The 13,638-nt window shown below is 41.6% G+C and overlaps 1 long non-coding RNA gene across 1 annotated transcript; it reads left to right on the top strand.

Annotated features, from left to right (window-relative positions):
• The first annotated feature begins 742 nt into the window (after window positions 1-742).
• On the top strand, window positions 743-13,364 carry LOC148151841 (uncharacterized). The gene is made up of 3 exons (XR_015758980.1): window positions 743-816; window positions 10,458-10,622; window positions 12,647-13,364. It is a non-coding gene; the product is annotated as an uncharacterized LOC148151841 (long non-coding RNA).
• The last annotated feature ends 274 nt before the right edge of the window (window positions 13,365-13,638 follow it).

The raw sequence follows: 13,638 nt of genomic DNA, 5'->3' as shown, positions 1-13,638 counted from the left end.
TGAGATCTTTTTCCATGTAGGATGCTGAGGAGTGACTTTACAGAAGTTTATAGAATCATGAGGGCCACAAATAAGGTGAATAGGTAAGGTCTTTTCCCCAGGGTATGGGAATCGAAAACTAGAAGACAGAGGTTTAAGGTGAGAGGGGAAGGATTTAAAAGGCAACTGAGGGGCAACTTTTTCACACAGAGTGTCATGCATATATAGAAAGAGCTATCAGAGGAAGTGGTAGAGGCGAGTACAATTACAACATTTAAAAAACATTCGAATAGGTACATGGATAGGAAAGGTTAAGAGGGATATGGGCCAGATGCAATTACATGGAACTACTTTAGTTTCGGGTGCTCAGCATAGACATGTGGGCCGAAGGGTCTGTGTCTGTGCTGTATGGCTCTATAATTCTATGTGAAAGAGTTTCAGAACCATTGTATTATTTATAGGCTTTTCTTTTTAAAGAACGCCTACAGTGTGGAAACAGGCCATTTGGCCCAAGTGCACACTGACCCTCTGAAGACTATCCCACCTAAACCCATTTCCCTAACCTTTAACTCTGCATTTCCAATGACTAATACAAATAACTTAAACATCCCTGAACACTATGGGCAATTTAGCACAGCCAATTCACCTAACCTGCCTGACTTTGGACTGTGGGAGGAGACTGGAGCACCCAGAGAAAACCCACACAGACAGAAGGAGAATGTGCAAACTCCACATAGACAGTCACCTGAGGCTGGATTCGAACCCGGGTCCCTGGTTCTGTGAGGCAGCAGTGCTATCCACTGGGCCCTCATGCCACCCAGGAGGACTTAGAGAGCTGTGAGTTATTTTTTGCAGCAACTGCTTTAATCTTGTGCTTTATTGCAATACTGCTCTTTTCACACTGAGACTTTTCGGATGGGGATATTTGCACCTTCTAGACTGCTGTCTTTTCTGTTACTGACCTCAGAGTTGTGTGTTTGGTTACACAAACATGATTTACAAGAATCTCATTATACCACATCCATGAGGCCAGTGATAAACCTTTATTAAACACTTGCTGACCTGACCTGAAGTATTGTGTCACATTTTGGGTTTTCTGATTCTGCAAGCATGTGAAGATATGGGAGAGAATGTTGAAAAAAGGAAGTATGATTTAGTAGATGAGGGACTTTAACTGTGATCATGAATTTTAGAAGTTGTGATTAATTTGTTTGCAGAAGAAAAGGTTGACGAGCGATAAGATAGGTGCAATCAAAATTATGAAGGATCTTGACAGAGCAGACAGGTGTCGCAGGTGAATGGGGAATATGGTGAATTGCTTTCCTCTCTGAAACCCAAGACAGAGGTATTGTTTAATTTACTTCTTTCTATATTTACTCCTGTCCCTGACTGAGTTAGGCCAATTTTTGAAATAAACCCACAGCAAAATCATTTAAGATGAAATCAAAAATAGGGCTTATTACCAAATAATTCAAAATGCAGGGAAATAGCCTCACTACTCCATACACACACACACACACACAAAGTGCCCTGGAAATTAAGGAATGCAAGACAGGAGAGGAACTAGTTGTAAATTACAAGTGTTGGTAAATCTAGAAGGATTAAAATTTAGTTCTCATGAATTACAATTTTGTGGAGGTCAGTGTCCAAAAATAGTGTCCTCAATGAGCTTGCAATTGGATACAATATTGGCTTTACGGTACGAGACACAGGATGGTGGTGGAGGGTTGTATTTTGGACTGGAGGCCTCTGACAAGCATGTTCCACAGGGATCAGTTTTGGGTCCATTTTTGCTTGTCATTTAAATAAATGATTTGGATGAGAATAAAGGAGACATGATTATTAAGTTTGTGGATGACACCAAAATTGGTGGTACAGTGGACGGTGAAGAAGGTTAGCTAAGATTGCAAAAAGATCTTGATCAATTGGGCCAATGGGCTGAAGAGTGGCAGATGGAGTTTAGTTTGGATAGATGTGAGGTATTGCATTTTGGTAAAACATACAAGGGCAAGACTTATACAATTAATGGCAGGCCCCTGGGTAGTGTTGTAGAACAGAGAACTGAGAAACCTCAAGGTTCAGGAGCATAATTCTTAGAAATTTGCATCAAAGGTAGATGGATGGTTAAGAAGCCGTTTAGCATATCTGCCTTATTGCTCAGATTTGAGCATAAGAGTTGAGATGTCATGTTGAGGTTGTACAGGATGTTGGTGAGGCCTCTTCTGGAGTAGTGTGTGCAATTCTGGTTATTGTATTATAGGAAAGATATTATTAAACTGGAGAGGGTTCAGAAAATATCTACCAGGATGTTGCTGGGAATGGAGGGTTTGAGTTATTAAAATAGGCTGGATAAGCTGGGACTTTTTTCACTGGAGCATAAGATGTTGTGGGGTGACCTAATAGAACCTTAGAAAATCATGAAGGGCATTGATAGGTGAATAGCAAATGTCTTTTGTCTAAGGTGGGGGGTGGGGTTTGAAACTAGGAGCATATTTTTAAGGTGAGAGGAGAAAGATTTAAAAAAGACATGAGGTGCAACCTTTTACACAGAGAGTGGTGAATGTGTGGAATAAACTTCCACAGAAAGTGCTGGATGCAAGTACAGTTACAATGTTTAAAAGACATTTGGATAAGCACATACATAGGAAAAAGCTGGAGGGATATGGGCCAAACACAGGCAGGTGGCACTAGTTTAGTTTGGGAACATGGTTGGCCTGGAGTTGTTGGACTGAGGGATCTGTTCCAATGCTGTATGACTCCATGACTCTATAATGAGTTGGCCCAGTGGTGCTGTTTCTTGCAGGTATTGTGTCGGCTTATTTCCATACAGCAAGTTGGAGGTGGAAATAGAAGGACTGAGGCAGGATGTGAGCTCAATTTGGATTCCTGCTGTCCTTTGGATGTCAAGCTGCAACCGAGCTATAATCAATAAATTGTGTACATAAATGATTCAACCAACTCTGATTGTAATCATTTCACAAAGGCATTTCAGGTGCTTATGACCCAACTCCATGGGCTAATTGGAAGGTCAGTAAACTAAATTAGTTTTACCACCCTCATTAGAATTTCCATTATAAAGTGATGAAGTATTGTAAAAGATGTCAATGCTCATTTGAACATAACATTTTCCTTTGTCCAGAGCTATCCCAAAGCAGATAGCTCACCAACAGATCTTTTCTGCCAGCTTTAGCTGGAATGTATATACATTGCCAGGGGTTCAAAAGCTTCTGGAAGGACAATCATGCGATCAGTCTTGGCAATTTATGTGTTCAGAAAGAATGTCAATTTTTAAAAGAAACAGCATTTCAAGCCAAAAATATATAAGAATATAATATATACAGCTTTCTTTGCAATTTCTCTTAATCTCCTCTGCCAATGATATAAAAAAAAGTAGTTCACATTAGTGGAAGAGTGCAGACAGCAGAAATTAAAAGTGATTGAAAAAAGAATCAGACACAACAAAAGGCAAAATGTTTTTACACAACATGTCATTAAGATCTAGAATGACTGCCTGAGAGGGTGGTGGAGATGGATTCACTCAAGGCTTTTGAAAGTAAATGGGGAAAATTGCCAAAACAAGTTTTTTCTGGGTTATAGGGAAAACAGGGAAGCAGAGGTGTCTGATTTGGTGAGGTGCTGTCTCACAGAGCTAACGTGAGCACCCTAGGCTGCATGTTACTACTTCAGGGTTTTTAAAACCTTGGCTGAAGCTCAATGGCATCACTGTCTGGTCGATCACTGTCCACACCTCATTTACTGGTTTCCATGCCATCATCACAACATCTTTACGATATTACATCTGCAAATGCCTCAGCATTAGTGTGAACATTCTGACTTCCTGTATTAACAATGTGTCAACTTCTTTGGCTACTACCGTGTAAGTTCTATTTATTAACTCCTTGTGGTCTTTTGGACTGCATTAAAAGGAAGGAGGTTCTTCTGTTTACACTGCCATCTCCACCTTGTCTGGCCATAGACAATGTGACCACACTATCAGAGGAAATGCCAAGCAGTTTGTCCTGCATCTGTTCACTGTCCCTGACTTCAATGGGTTACTCAGTCACCACAGTGGATTTTTTTGCTTTTGATCTCACCAGGTCATTGCTGAGAAGCAAGGTGATCCCATCTACAGACAAACTAAATGTGATGCCTGACAGATGCACCTGGTAAAAGGAATGAATGTGTACACTCCTCCAATACCAGCATCTTGGCACTTACTGCACTCTCAGATGGGACTGCCTTATCCTTTTACCTTGCAGTCTGGGCTCACTCTAAGCTTGCTCACACCATCCTGGGGAAATGTGGCCATCCTTCCTTTTGATTCAAAATTCTGGTAATTCTCAGGTATTTTTTAATCTCATTCACATTCTCAGGAATGCCTTTACTGGAATTCAAGGGTGTACCAGACCCATAATCTGGTCTGCTATGGCCTCTGACTGACTCCTGTTCTGTGTGCAGGGTGTATATGGCCATAAATCCTTTTAGTGTCATGAAGTCATAGAGCTATATAGCACAGAAACAGACCTTTCGGTCCAAATCATCCATGCTGATCGGATATCCAAAATAATTCTAGTCCTATTTGCCAGTATTTGGCCCATATCCCTCTAAACCCTTCCTATTCATGTACTCATCCAAATGTCTTTTAAATATTGTAATTGTACCAGCCTTCACCACTTCTTCTGGCAGCTCATTCCATACATGCACCACCCTCTATGTGAAAAAGTTGCCCCTTAGGTCCTATTTGAATCTTTCCCTTCTCATCTTAAACCTATGCTTTCCAGTTTTGGACTCCCTACTACAGGCAAAACACCTTGTCTATTTGCCCTATCCATGCTCTTCATGATTTCATAAACCTCTATAAGGTCACCCCTCAGCCTCCGACGCTCCAGGGAAAGCAGCCCCAGTTGGTTTTCCACATAGTCTCCAGCAGTGGACCCTCACATTATCTACATTTTGTCAGTTAAAACAGACACTTGACCTCATCCTTCATCTCAGTCCAATCCTTTCTGTTCTGATTTGAGGTCACAGATTCACCCTCTCTCCAATGGGTACTTAGTTTTCTATTGCTCTACCCACCTGCTGTCCTTTCCAGTTGGTTGGGGAGGTGACTGTTTTATTCACTCATGGGACATGGGTGTCTTTGGTTAGGCCAGCATTTATTACCTATCCCTAATTGCCCAGACATCAGTCAAGAGTCAACCCCATTGCTGTGGGTCTGGATTCACATGTAGGCCACACCAGGTAAGGATGACAGATTTATTTCCTTAAAGGTCATTAGTGTACCAGATGGGCTTTTCTGATAATTGACACCAATCATCATTAGACCCTTAATTCCAGACTATATATTGAATTCAAATTCCTCTATCTGCCATGGCAGGATTAGAATCCATGTCTCCAGGACTTTAAATGAGTGTCTGGATTAATAGTCTTGCAATAATACCATTAGGCCATTGTTTTCCCACAACTAGGAAGGGTTTCTTCTGGAACAGGGGTTTGTGAATTAACTCACAATCATCAGTCATTGTGGTTGTTTGTCACTCACAACATCCTAATTGTGAAGCATTTTGAGTTTTTGAGCTCCTCAAGGAGAATTAGTTCATGGAGATTTTTGGAGTGGTTTCTCTCTTAAATGCCTGTACCTACCAGCAAAAAAAAACCTGCTTGAGCCTTTAAAATTCCAGGTATGTCTAGTCAGGCCATTTTGTGAGAGTATGTAAATTTTAACGATACGCTTCTGGCATTAACTGATACACACATAGATAGTTTTTTTACTACTTCATAATTAGTGACACTCTTCTCAAGCAATAAGGTGTAATCTTACCCCAAAAGCCTACTCCTTTGTAATAAAGACTAAAGTTGGACTGGCCACTTTAACAGCTGTGCCATTCTCTTGAATGAGATAAAAATATGCTTCTCCCTTTACATCATCAGACTAGGAATTCAATGAGCAAACCACCATCAAGTCTGAGCCAGTGCTGTTTTGATGGGATATGGTAGAGTTCCTATTCTTCAGCCTGACTGTTTTAATTCAAATTCCTTTTTCTGCTTTTGTTCCTGAAACTCACTTCTGTCCTTGCTCATCCTTCTCTTTCCCATTTCATTCTCTTTCTTTCTTGTTCCATTTATATTTCTTAAAATTCTAATTTCCACCGCTTCAACGTTAATCTCCCTACCACTGGTCTGTCCGGTTCATTGTGTTCAAATTCCAAATGTAAAACTGTAAAATTTCAGGTTCGCTTCCTTTAAGTTGAAATTCTAATCCTATGGGTCTCAATAGTTCTATTAACTGTTTGAGAGACAGAATTTTTAAATCCTCAAAGGTAACTTGCCCTAATTCTGCTAGGAATGCAATGGCAGCAAATTTTTATATTGGCGCAAGATAAACTCCAGAAAGCCGTTTGCAATTTCTCTTTTAAAAAAATTGGTTTCAACATTAAAATTTATCTACTGTGATTTTTTGGTTTTGTCCATGAATTCAAATAATAGCCAGAGAGCCCATTTGTTACAAGTCGACCTTGGATGAGGTTTCCTAATTCATCATGGGATATTAAGCTCTGGGTGAGGGGAGATTAACTGGCTCCCTTTATTCACCCACACCTTCGATTGGTTGCAATAATGTTAATTTTTAAAGAATCCTTTTCCTTGTAGATATCTTTCTCCCAAACTCAAATGAATTTATGTTTTGAAAGGAGACGGTTGAATTAGGTTTCTCAAATTAAGTAGAACAAAATGTTCATTCTCACTGCATGTGAGAAGAAATAGTAATGCAGTACACAGACATAGATTGGAAATAAGAGCTGAGTTCAGAAAGATAAGGAAAATAGTTTTATGGATCAGTCTCTGATTTGTTTTTGGTGAGTGGATAGTTGAACATTGTAGCCATTGCACTCGACCCTGTTAAATAAACAGTTGGTTTCACAATCATTGATTTTACAAAGTTAAAAATCACACAACATCAGGTTATAGTCTAACAGATTTAATTGGAAGCACATTAGCTTTCGGAGCGTCGCTCCTTCATCAGGTGATAGTCACCTGATGAAGGAGCGACGCTCCGAAAGCTAGTGTGCTTCCAATTAAACCTGTTGGACTATAACCTGGTGTTGTGTGATTTTTAACTTTGTACACCCCAGTCCAACACTGGCATCTCCAAATCATTGATTTTGCAGATTGGTTGAGATTCTGTAGCACAGATAATTTTTGAATATGATTGAATTTTAGCATTCAGGGTGAGAAAGAGTAATTGTTGTTACCTATTTTGTTTTTTGACTAGCTTGCAACACTTGGAATGAGAGAGTGGCTCTATCTGCAATGCAGATTTCATTATAGTTCTTCAACTGTAACCTTCATAGCACGGTAATGCTATAACCCAGGCTGAAACACATGAGAACTTTCAGCCCCACTAGTACTCCAATACACCTGAAATTGGCTTTTTAACTTTTGTCTTTGTGCAATCTCCAAATGGAAAAGCACAAAATGACACATACTATGCAGGGGGGATGGTTTGCTGTTGAACAGGGGCTTGTCAGTCCCTTGTTGTCTTTGTAGTCACAAGAAATCACAGGCTAGTCTGTTTTGACTTGCCTCCTGACCATTTTTGAAATGCTGTTGTTTGAAATTCCCTTCACATCCATAGGTGTGAAGTTTCATGCCTCTCTCTCTCTCTCTCCAGAGAGCCACCTAATTTACATCTGCAACCATTTTCTGCTGTATCAGACTCCTTTTCAAAAACACATTTTAGAACTGTAAGTTAATAATGTCCAGAGTACTTCAGAGTTCTGACCTATGGTCATGAGCAAAATATAGAAAAACATCTTGCTGAGCATTTCATTCTGATACATGTATCTTTAAGCAAGCTTGACAATATGGAATTTCTGCAGGGTTCTTATCTATTTATCAGCTCAGACTGGGCATAATTGAATCAAATCACACAGCAAACTCATGTAGTTTTCAGTGTAAGTTTATGCTAAAGCATCTGTGATCTACATGAATTCAGCAGTCCCTTCACTCAAAACAGGCACCAGTCACAAATGGCTTGCAAAAGCAAGTCCCCCTTGATAGCAGAGCTCTGTAGTAGTGGAGCACTTATTACATTACATCCAGATTTTTGGGAGCTCAGTACTCATATGATTTCTGTGTTAATGTCCTGACTAGTGGCAGATTTGTCGCTCCTGCTGTTGCAGAAATCATCAATTATCTAAAAAAGTTGAAGTCATTCATTTCCTGGCCCTTCAACTCCACCTTAATCATTCCACCAATCCTTTAAGCTGCCTGGTTGCATTGATCCATAAGCCAGACCTCCGGGGGGGGAGAGGCACGGGCGCCTAGGAGGTCGAATCGCGTCACGCCTACCCTCTGGCAGGAGTAGCGGCTGTTGTCAGGGAGCCGTTGCTTAGGAATCCGCACCTCCGTACTCGTGGGTTCAAGTGGCTGTTGGAGGGGAGGCCGTGGCGGTGAGGGTGACCAGGGTCGGGGACGTGCTGGGTGCCGGGGGCCTGGGCTGGACGCTACCGCAGGACACAGCGAGCAGGGCAGCGGTAGACGTCCGGTACGTGACCACCGCCATCTGACGCCTTAAAACGGCAGTGCTCGGATCCGACGTAGTGCACCAGTTGGAGGACGCTCAGGTGTGCGGTGGGATCCTGTCTGCGCTCACCCCAGCCCGGACGGAATTTCACATTGGCCCCAAGGTCCCGTACTTCCCGCGGGAGCCTGTGTCCCGCAACCTGAGCCTGTGCCCTGCAACCTGAGCCGCCTCCTTAATTTTAATTTTGTTCCCTTCCAGGGGGTAAAAAGGAGGGCCTTATATAGACTGCTGCTGCACACCATCAACCTCTTCTCCCTCATTCACCATCCGGACAAGCCTTGGCGTGCCCATTTGCCACCGGGCGGTGGGGATCCCCAGTGGAGAGCTCTCTACGCGGGAGTCCTCCCCCTTTCTCTCAGGGATCTGGGGTGGAGGGTGCTGCACGCAGCAGTCCCCTGCAACCGCAGATTGCGGTGGTTCACGGACTCCCAGCCCAACTGCTTGTTCTGTGGCGCTGTGGCGTCCGTGGACCATGTATATATTCGGTGTGGGCGTTTGCACTCCCTTTTTGATTTTCTTAAAAACCTCCTCCTCTGCTTTTGGTTGCACTTCAGTCCCACGCTCCTGATCTTCGGGCACCCGGTACGGAGGAGGGAGGGCAGGTCTGAAGATCTCCTCGTGGGTCTGCTCCTAGGCCTGGCCAAACTGGCCATCAACAGGTCCAGGCAGCGGGCCGTGGAGGGGGTCATTAGGGCCGACTGCCTGCCCCTCTTCCGCGGTTACGTTAGAGCCCGGGTGTCCTTGGAGAAGGAGCACGCGGTGTCCACCGACACCCTGGAGTTGTTCAGGGAGAGGTGGGCGCCGCAGGGAGTGGAGTGCATCATTTCCCCCTCCAACACTATTTTGATTTAGTCCTACCCTCCCTTTCACTGTTTTGATCACACAGCATTGCCCTTCGATGTGAAAGGCACTGCTTGTCACTGGCCAATCGGGTGTTTTCCTATCTTCCTGGTGGTGGAAATTGAAAAAAGATTCATGCACCTTGTGTCTCTCACTGTGTCTCACACCTACACACACACACCATGGGTACTGGGGAAAAATAAGCACTACCGCAGTTCGGCGGTAGTGTGGGGGTTTAATATAAAAAAATAAATAAACAGCAATATGAAGGGCACTGCTTGTAAAAAAAATATAACCAGAGGATTTGATGTGAAGGGCACTAAGAAAAAAAAATTGATCCATAAGCCATTTTGTGTCTGGCTTTTACCAACAAGTTTCACGGGAAACTTTGGGTGAAACTACACCTTACCAAAACCATGTTTTCCAAATTTCTGAAGCAATTTGCTCATTGCAGCTAGAGCAGAAACTCCAGGTGAATAAGTACAAAGATCTATCTAGAGTAGGGGGCAAATATACCAGGAAGAAAAATGGTTATGAGATCAATAAAGGGATGCAGTTGTACCTGATCCAGGTGTTCTGAGCAGGACAAGCTCTAAATTACCTAGTAATTACATTACTTTAACTAACTACCCTGTTTACATTCGGACCAATGATGCTCTCAAGAAAGTATTGGGCAGACAAAGGGCCAACAAGCTTAATGACAGATAGGATTTACTCATTATCATAAGTAGTGTTTCACTACTATCCCAATGTGGATGATAGTAAATGAAAGATTTACATTATTTATTGTTGCTTTTGCTTTATACCATGAAAGAGCCTTTATTTCTCTGTCACATCAGTAAACAATAACAGTTATTAAGAGAATTAAAGGGCTAGACTCAACAGAAGTCTTTCACATTTTCAGAAAAATGTTAAATATAACGTTTCAAAATGGTAATTCCAATTGTTATTTTAAATATTAAGGAAGAATTCTTTAAACAAATTCTTTGAATTCAAGTCAAGCCAGTTTTGCTGCTGAATTATTAATGCATGCTCTCTTTCCTCTCAACGAAAGTGTCCCAAGGGTTGCACTGTCAAAAAGGATTTGACTGAAACTACAGCCAATGCTGGAGAACTATTACACGGATGATTGAAACAAGCTGGGAAGTCAGAGAACATGTGCTTCTAAGGAAGGAATGTGATTAACAACACTGAAAGTGATGTCAGCACTTTTTAAAAGGTTAGAGGTATTTATGAGGCTGGCTTTGTGATCAGAACTCCAGCACGCATGACCATGGGCAACAGTTTACATTGTTTATTGGCTGTTCTTGGCCACCATCACTTCTCAATCATACATGCTCTGCCTGCCTGCACCCCTAGTGTTTAACGTAAATTCATCTTGAAATATTTTTATACTTTTAAGAGCTTAAGATGAGATACACTGCAGTTATTCCCTCAAAAGGAAAACAACACTTGTTGATGTCCTCTCGAGAGTGTTACACCAGAATTTCCTGGTTTGCTTAATTTCAATCTCACTGACATACCCATTGGTGTAAAAACCGGAACTGACTGGAAGTTCCAGCACAGCCTTAAAATGGATAACTCAGCTTGTACTGTTGAGCCACAGACTAGCAGATAAACAGTTCAGAGAGAACTAGTAAAAGCAAAATACTGCAGTTGCTGGAAAAGTCAAATACAGGAGAAAAATGCTGGAATGCTCAGCAATCCAGGCAGCATCTGTACAGAGAGAATCAGAGTTAGTGTTTGAGGCCCTTAAATCACCTTATATCAAAACAATCTTCTTGGAGAGGAACAGTACTTGCTGCTTTTGCTTCAAAAACAAATAACTTTGCTGCATGTCATAGCAATATCATAGAATGATACAGCAGCAATGGAGGCCATTTAGTCCATCATGCCTGCGCTGGCTATTTGAAAGAGTTATCTACCTAACCCTACTCTCTCTGTTTATTCCTGACTGCTATGTGAAATTTACCTTTTCCATAGTTCATTTCCCTTTCATGAATTACAATTGACACTTCTACCATTGACCTTTCAAGCAGTTCACTCCAGACTACAAAACTTGCCACACAAAATAACTTCTTCTCATCTGGAAATGAGGGTGCGGCATGGGTTTGAAGTCTTGAAGGAATACAAACACAAGGACAAGGATTTTTAATTTTAAGTGTTGGTGAATCACGAACCAACATAGATCAAGGTAGTGGAGGTTGTAAGGACACTATTCTATAATTGGGGCCTAGGTAAGATGAAGGCAATATGACCATTAAAGAGTGACTAAAATTGAGGACATTCAAAAGGCCAGAATTGAATAAGTACAAATATTTTGGAGCGTGTACATATTGAGGCATCAAGTATGAGATTAGAAGCCCATCTACTAAGGATCAAAATGTGACATCGGGCTATAAACAGATGACCTTAATCTTAGACTTTTGCCAGGGAGATAGATGGTGTTGGTAGCTGGGGAATAAAGTTAGTGGTGGCACTGAAAACAATGGATTAAAAATTATAAAGGGGCAGTTTATTCACCACTGCAGAAAGTTGGTGGCAAACCAATGGACCACAGCTGAAAGAAGAGAGCTTCACAGCCATAAAGCACTACAGGCAGTCTATACTGCCTTATTGTAGGACTTCTGCCCTTCATTTGGGAGAATGTTCTGCCTTTAAGAACTGCCAACTAGTCAGATTGGTTGGCAGTTCCATCACTCCCAGCAGTGAAGAGCTCAGTACTGCAGTGACTGCTACCATTACTGCAGGAAATGACCCAAAGAGTATTGTGCCTGATAGCCAAGAATAAATTTCCAATGCGCAGGGTAGGCTGAGGGGGGAGAGTTGGGGGCTAAGTCCTGTTGGGCCTGTTGTGTTGACAAAAGAGTGGGGGCAGCATCTTGTAGTGCGTCGGGATTGAGGTATCCCTTTGTTTCTCCCCTTTATTCATGTCAGCCTTTAAAAATGGCCTGCTCAGTCCCAACCAAAAGCCTTCATCATCTGTGTATCAGTGTGGCCAGTTTATACCAAAATCCTTTACTATTTGCAACCCATAGTTACTGATTTATAATTAATGGGTGGTTCCAATTTTGATGTCTGCCTTCTGTATTATGAGCCAAGTGTGTCAGTGAGTGGGAGCATGGGGGGTCACTTTACTTACTTTACATGATTCCACACATAAATATACCTGATTGGGGAAACGTAAGATCCAGTCCCACGATTTCAAACTTCACAATATCAAAACTAATGCTGTACTTTCAGATGTTGCTGCTGAAAGCCCTTCTGCTGGATGGATCACATCTCATGGCACTATTTCACAGAAGAGAAGGGAATTATTCCTAGTAACATTGGCAATATGACAAATTGGAGGAGATCAAGGATTGATCAAGGGGAACATCTGAACTAACAGTGCAAGAGCAGGAAGAGAAACCATTGTCAGTGATTCTCTGGGGTAAGTGAATGATGGTGGAGCTGTTAGCATTGCACTTAGTTCACCAACATGCTTTCTTTCCCAGTGGTCAATTGTCATTTTAAAATTGTTGCAGTCATGCTCTTGAAATTGTTTCTATTCACTAGTGGTTGAGCAATCAATCAAGGATTGAGTCAAATATCCAGCGCTATGAACAAGCCTTGATCTGGCCTGATTAAGCATTCATTAATTTAGATGGCTTCTGGTCTCAACAGTGACAATTTCCTCAGTTGACAAATGGAAACTAAACACAGAACCTATTAGTTCTTCAATTTGAAACTGGACAATATCATTAAAAGTTAAACTGATCATAAATGTAGCAGGACCAGGATGATCTCCAGACAGTTGACTTTGCTTGAACTGATGATTACAGCTTCTCCAGTGAAGACAAATACACAGATTTCTCTGGCTAAATCTAAGGGTTGCTTCACTAAATTCCTGGAAGTGTGGGTTGACTGGTGATTTTAATGACCTGAACCTCTAACTCACAATTAGAAGCTGGAAGCCACTGGCTATAATGAAAGGAGATTAACATTTTGGTTATTTCCTCAGCCACAAGTAGACCACTGTGTACCACCCCATTAAATGAATAACATACAGGAATAAACTTTGAAGGAAATTGGTGATTAAATATGGATCATGATGAAGAGGACATTAACGCGTTGCTCATCAAACTTAAGGGCAATATTTCCTATTACATATGGGGTTAATAAGCAAAATGAATAGCAAAAGTTCAAACAAACTTTAATAAGATATAACGTCACATTATAGAATGATAATTAAA

The sequence above is a fragment of the Chiloscyllium plagiosum genome, unplaced genomic scaffold (assembly GCF_037043375.1).
Source record: "Chiloscyllium plagiosum isolate Xiang-an unplaced genomic scaffold, Cpla_swu_hap1 HiC_scaffold_2, whole genome shotgun sequence".
NCBI classification, from domain to species: Eukaryota; Metazoa; Chordata; class Chondrichthyes; order Orectolobiformes; family Hemiscylliidae; genus Chiloscyllium; species Chiloscyllium plagiosum.
This window is presented reverse-complemented; position numbering and strand designations above follow the sequence as displayed.